The sequence below is a fragment of the Ambystoma mexicanum genome, chromosome 1q, assembly GCF_040938575.1.
Source record: "Ambystoma mexicanum isolate Mex_15411 chromosome 1q, UKY_AmexF1_1, whole genome shotgun sequence".
NCBI lineage: Eukaryota > Metazoa > Chordata > Amphibia > Caudata > Ambystomatidae > Ambystoma > Ambystoma mexicanum.
In genome coordinates this window covers 311,876,384-311,882,622 of record NC_090922.1, presented here as the reverse complement: position 1 = coordinate 311,882,622, position 6,239 = coordinate 311,876,384, and the positions used below count along the sequence as shown (strand labels likewise).

The following is a 6,239-nucleotide window of genomic DNA, read 5'->3' as shown; positions in this document are numbered from 1 at the left end:
TGGCAGAAGGAACGCACAATCTGGCTGTGCCATCCACGCTCACCCTCAAGGCCTCTCACTCGCACAGAAGAAATGCCGCATTTACAACTTAAGATCGGGTTAGTTTCTGAACAATTCATTATAATATGTGTTTATTTTAAACCCCCTTCCCGTGCTAACGCTACTGAAGTGTAGTGCAGTGACAGCCACTTTTAAGAGTTAGTTCTACTTTTATGTTAGTTGCCCTGTCCCGGTTTTTTACTTTTTGCCACCCTACCTTTGAGTGGTGGCAACTTTTTTGGGGTCATGTTGAGCCCATCACCAAGGCCTGTACAGCCCTTATGTACAGGGTAGCAGGCAGGCGCACCCCCTCTACCCCCTTGCCCCCCGTGTACCGGTCACCACTTGATCATGACCATTACCCATGTGGGGTTAAAGGCAGCTGTCAGGGTCACACTGTTTTTCCGTTAGCGGCACACAGCCATGAGAGCCCTGGTTGGGCCTACTAAGCCAATCCCCAGCGCCAGGAAAGGCCTCCCCGTGCCTGCGTGCCTGGGCACCTCGGTGGCCTCCTGTGAAGACCTGTTATGACATATCTGACGTGCACAGGCCTTCAACCCCCCCCCCCCCCCCCCCGCCACCCTCCCTCCCCCGCGCTCCCTCCCAGGAAGGGACTGGGCAGGACTTGCAGCGCCTCGAGCCCGGGTGACAGAACGATTCCTCTCAGTCCAGTGGAGAGACACATCGCGCGAGGCAGGGCTCGGCGAGCAGAGGGGGAGGACGGCAGCAGGGCACGCACGCCGCACCAGAGTGCCAGGGCAGCACCGAGAAACCAGAGTAACCCTAACCCGTTCCAGAACATGTCTGAAAGCGCCAGCTACGCCCAGTCCACGGGGGAGCCGCCCGCGGCCACCGAGACCCACTGCGCCGAGCTCAAGGTCGCCATGGAAAAGTGGTGAGTGGCCCCGCAAGGGTCAAGGGGGGGGGGAGGGGCATACTTACTGCTGCTGGGGTTATTTATGAGAAGTGTTGGCACGTGTCAGGGGCATGTGCCAACTGCCCCGGGCCGCTACCAGGCTTTAACTGCCAGAGCTATCTTCCTGGCTTTGGAACCTACGATGTGCAGGTAGCACAGATCTGTACAATGGGTGCGGGCATCCCATGAGCTATTTTACCGCAGTTACCGCCTGTGCGTTGCAGGTTACCACCGACCTCTGCAGCAGGTGCATGAACTCACCGCAGCTATTATACTGGGATTGCAACTTTTAACCCAAGTTGCAGACAGACAGGTGCAGCTACACCCTTTTCAGCTCAGTTATGTCATTACCTTGTATAATATCTCCTGCCAGTGCAGTCTCCCTGGCCCTGGAGGAGTCTCCCACATTGCCAGGACATCTGAAAGACAAGCACCCGTTAAGTAAAGTATGTAGGGGTTGGCTTCCGTAGCACCTGCATGTGCAGGTTAGTGTAGACCCCCCCACCCCCCTCCTGGCGGTTAAGATGTGCGATGATCCATGACACCTGAATGCTAGCATTGCTCCCCTGCCTCAAGGTGGTTGTGTTTTGCAGCCTTCCGTGACCCCCGCATCTGAATGCTAGTGCACGGCTGTTCCCCGAGGGAGATTGTGTTTTTTAACCTTCCATGACACCTGAATGCTAATGTGGACTTGCCCCCCCCGCCCCCACCTCCTCGGGATGTTGGGATATCCAGCTTTCTATGACACCTGTCGGTCTGTTAGCTTTGGGGAGGTCATGTGTATAGGCGCGTTATAAATGCCATATCATATCATGTTTTGCAGCCTTCCATGACACCTGAATGCTAATGTGGACTTGCCCCCCCCCCGCCCCCACCTCCTCGGGATGTTGGGATATCCAGCTTTCCATGACACCTGTCGGTCTGTTAGCTTTGGGGAGGTCATGTGTATAGGCGCGTTATAAATGCCATACCATATCATGTTTTGCAGCCTTCCATGACACCTGAATGTTAGTGTGGTTGTGGGGATGTGGGGGGGGGTGGATTTTGCAACCTTCTATAGCACCTGAGTGTTAGTGTTGGTCTGTTCCCATTGGGTGGTCAGGTTGTGCAGCCTTCCATGACACCTGAATGCTAATGTGGCCAACTTTCCATGACACCTGTTGGTCTGTTCCCTTGGGGAGGTCATGTTTTGCAGCCTTCCCTGACACCAGAACGTTAGTGTGCTTGAGGGGTGGTTGGATTTTGCAACCTTCTGTGGCACCTGAACTTTAGAGTGGGGCTATAGACTCTGGGTGGTGGAGTTAACAGCACTGTGAGGTGGAGGGCTGTGAGCAGGGGTGTTGCTAGGTCCGGAAAAGATCTGGGGCTATTCTAATTTTGGGACTGTCAGGACTGGGGGCTAGCTGGCCATTTTGGTTGTAACCTCTGAGCTTCTATCCGGGGCTACAACCAAAAGACACAGGGCTATAGCCCCCTCAGCCCCCCCTAGCAACACCTCTGGCTGTGAGGGCGACTGCAGAGGTTGACGCCTTCATGAAGTCCCTCCATATCCTATTCCACATGTAGGCAATTGGCTCAAGGTTGTATACGAGAGGAGACGGGCCTCTGTAAGATCCATGGCTGCACTGTGTCCATAAGACTGTGATCAGTTCTGGACATTCTGCCACCCAAGACTTCATGGTTCCAGTCATTAATGCCTTCAGCGTAATGCTATCTTGGCATTTGTCAACTTGCTCACTGAACAATCAGACCCAATTGGTATACATGCCCTGTGCAGGATACTGGCCAGCCACTCAGGCTCCCGAAGTGTTCAAACTATTCTGCTGCATAGCACAACAACTTTGCCTTTGTGGGTATATTTCCTCTACGGAGCGTTTGATGGTCAAGCAGTCACATTTGCATTGTTTGACTAATTTAACATATACAACTCAAATACCTTCTTAAAATTCGTATAGAGGAGTTCCATGGAGTACATGGAAACACATTTTGGAACCGCAATGAGGTTAGACGTAGTTCCAGTGCAGTTTTTACACTCAGGCAAAACTAGAGACGCCACTGGAAAGATTGCTTCCTGGACAAAAGAGGAAATCGCTATTTGAGACCCAAACTCCTGCACTGGAAGGATTTCCCCCCTAGCTAAAACAGGAAATCGCCCTTTGATACCAAAACTCCTGTACTGGAATGATTTCTCCCCTAGCCAAAACAGGAAATTGCTGTCTGAGAGCAATAAAACACCTGCACTGGAATGATTGCTTCCTGGCCAAAACAGGAAATCACTCTGTGAGACCAGAACTCCTGCACTGAAATGATTTCCTCCTGGCCAAAACAGGAAATCGCCCTTTGAGACCAAAATGCATGTACTAGAATGCTTATCCCCCTAGTTAAAACAGGAAATCACTCCCCGAGACCAAACCCCCTGCACTGGAATGATTATCCCCCTAGTCAAAACAGACAATCACTCCCTGAGACCAAACCTCCTGCACTGGAATGATTATCCCCCTAGTCAAAACAGGAAATCACTCCCCGAGACCAAACCCCCTGCACTGGAATGATTATCCCCCTAGTCCAAACAGACAATCACTCCCTGAGACCAAACCTCCTGCACTGGAATGATTATCCCCCTAGTCAAAACAGGAAATCACTCCCCGAGACCAAACCCCCTGCACTGGAATGATTATCCCCCTAGTCAAAATAGGAAAGCACACCCTGAGACAAAAATACCTACACTGGACTGGATTACCCCTAGCCAAAACCGGAAATCACTTCGTGAAACCAGAACTCCTGCACTGAAATGATTTCCCCTGGCCAAAACAGGAAATCCCTCTCTGAGACCAAACCTCCTGCACTGAAATGATTTCCCCTAGCCAAAACAGGAAATCCCTCTCTGAGACCAAACCTCCTGCACTGAAATGATTTCCCCTAGCCAAAACAGGAAATCCCTCTCTGAGACCAAACCTCCTGCACTGAAATGATTTCCTCCTAGCCAAAACAGGAAATCGCTTTGTGAGACCAAAACTCCTGCACTGGAATGATTATCCCTAGCCAAAACAGGAAATCCCTCTCTGAGACCAAACCTCCTGCACTGAAATGATTATCCCCTAGCCAAAACAGGAAATCCCTCTCTGAGACCAAACCTCCTGCACTGAAATGATTTCCTCCTAGCCAAAACAGGAAATCGCTTTGTGAGACCAAAACTCCTGCACTGGAATGGTTATCCCTAGCCAAAACAGGAAATCCCTCTCTGAGACCAAACCTCCTGCACTGAAATGATTTCCCCTAGCCAAAACAGGAAATCCCTCTCTGAGACCAAAACTACTGCACTGGAATGATTATCCCTAGCCAAAACAGGAAATCCCTCTCTGAGACCAAACCTCCTGCACTTAAATGATTTCCTCCTAGCCAAAACAGGAAATCCCTCTCTGAGACCAAACCTCCTACAATTAAATGATTTCCTCCTAGCCAAAACAGGAAATCCCTCTCTGAGACCAAACCTCCTACAATTAAATGATTTCCCCTAGCCAAAACAGGAAATCCCTCTCTGAGACCAAACCTCCTGCACTTAAATGATTTCCTCCTAGCCAAAACAGGAAATCCCTCTCTGAGACCAAACCTCCTACAATTAAATGATTTCCCCTAGCCAAAACAGGAAATCCCTCTCTGAGACCAAACCTCCTGCACTTAAATGATTTCCTCCTAGCCAAAACAGGAAATCGCTTTTTTGATATGATATGATATGATAGTTTATTTATATAGCGCCTATACACAATGTGTTTCAAAGCGCTGCAAGGGAGGGAGCAAGGGAAAATACAATGACATTCTTACAGGCCATGAACAGTAAGGATGTGAAATTAACTATCTTACTCGGCCTGACGAAATTTCAGAAAGTGCAACAGCTAAGACATAGATAAGGAAAGGAGGGGGAGAGTGGGAAGGAAATGGAAACAGACAGGCAACTACCGTACTGGTCTGACAACATTTCTGGTAGAGCCGGAGAAAAACAAGAGGTGAGTGACAGGGGTGCAGAAAGGGAGGGGAGGAACAAAACACGCGACTATCATACTAGGCCTGACTACATTTCAGATTGTGCTGGAGGGGCGATGGAGAGGAAAAAACCAGTAAGGGGAGGAGGGAGGAGACAGACGAGGTTGCTATCATACTAGGTCCAGGGACAATTCTGATAGAGTAAGTGCATAGAAAAAAGTAAGGGGAGGAGATAGGAAAAGGGAGAACAGAGAGTTAGCAGTCAAAAAGAGTGGAGAAGCAAGAGGGGAGAGTGAATACAATTGCGGAAGTCGGTAGTAACACATAATGTTGCAAGCCAGGGTACAAGATGAAGATGGGAACATAATGATTCAGGGCCACCATGACACCAAAACTCCTGTACTGGAACGATTTCCCCCCTAGCCAAAAAAAGAAATTGCTTCGTGAAACAGAAACTCCTGCACTGGAATGATTCACCCCTAGCCAAAACAGGAAATCGCTTTGTCAAACTAAAACTCCTACACTGGATCAATTTCTCCCTAGCCAAAACAGGAAATTGCTTTGTGAGACCAAAACACCTGCACTGACATTCTGGTGCAGTGGCTCTGAGTTTTGTGCTATGTTCTTGATGGTTTTACCTGATGAGTCCTAATCCCAGGCCTCAGGGATGTAAATACCTTATATCCCCCCTAAGGGCCCTCAGTCTGCCCTAGCCGAGGTGCAGTATGCTGCCTACATTGCCTATTTCAGAAAGCTCATCTAGCTGGCTGAGGGGGCTCCACTGGTTCATGGCAACCTTTTCATCATGTTGTCTTTACCGCGGGGATGCACCCACCGAAGACCCGAATTAAAATCCAGTGCCGAATCCTAACGCCAGGCATTGCTCCTGTGTGGAGAAAATCTGGTACTGATAGGGCTGCATATTTTCACAACTCTGCTGGCTGCAGAGTTCAAAGGCAGCAGGAGCGATGACCACAAAAGACCAGTATGGGAAGGGTAGCAGCGGATATGACCAGATAAGACCAGCTTGTGAAGGGTAGCAGCAGATATGACCAGATAAGACCAGCTGGTGAATAGCAGAGGCGGGCATGACCAGATCAGACCAGTTTGTTTACAGTAGTAGTGGCAGGCATGACCAGATTAGACCAGTTTGTGTACAGTAGTGGCAGGCATGACCAGATTAGACCATTTTATGAATGGTAGCAGCAGATACGACCGGATAAGACCAGCTTGTGAATGGCAGTGGCAGATATGACCAGATAAGACCCGTTTGTAAATAGAATATCGATTCAATGCTGAATCC

The 6,239-nt window shown here is 49.6% G+C and overlaps 1 long non-coding RNA gene across 1 annotated transcript in view; it reads left to right on the top strand.

Annotated features, from left to right (window-relative positions):
* The first annotated feature begins 687 nt into the window (after window positions 1-687).
* Window positions 688-6,239, top strand: part of LOC138527766 (uncharacterized) — a 177,703-nt gene continuing 172,151 nt past the window's right edge. The window contains exon 1 of the long non-coding RNA XR_011284035.1: window positions 688-934. This is a non-coding gene — a long non-coding RNA (uncharacterized lncRNA). The remainder of the gene's footprint in view (window positions 935-6,239) is intronic.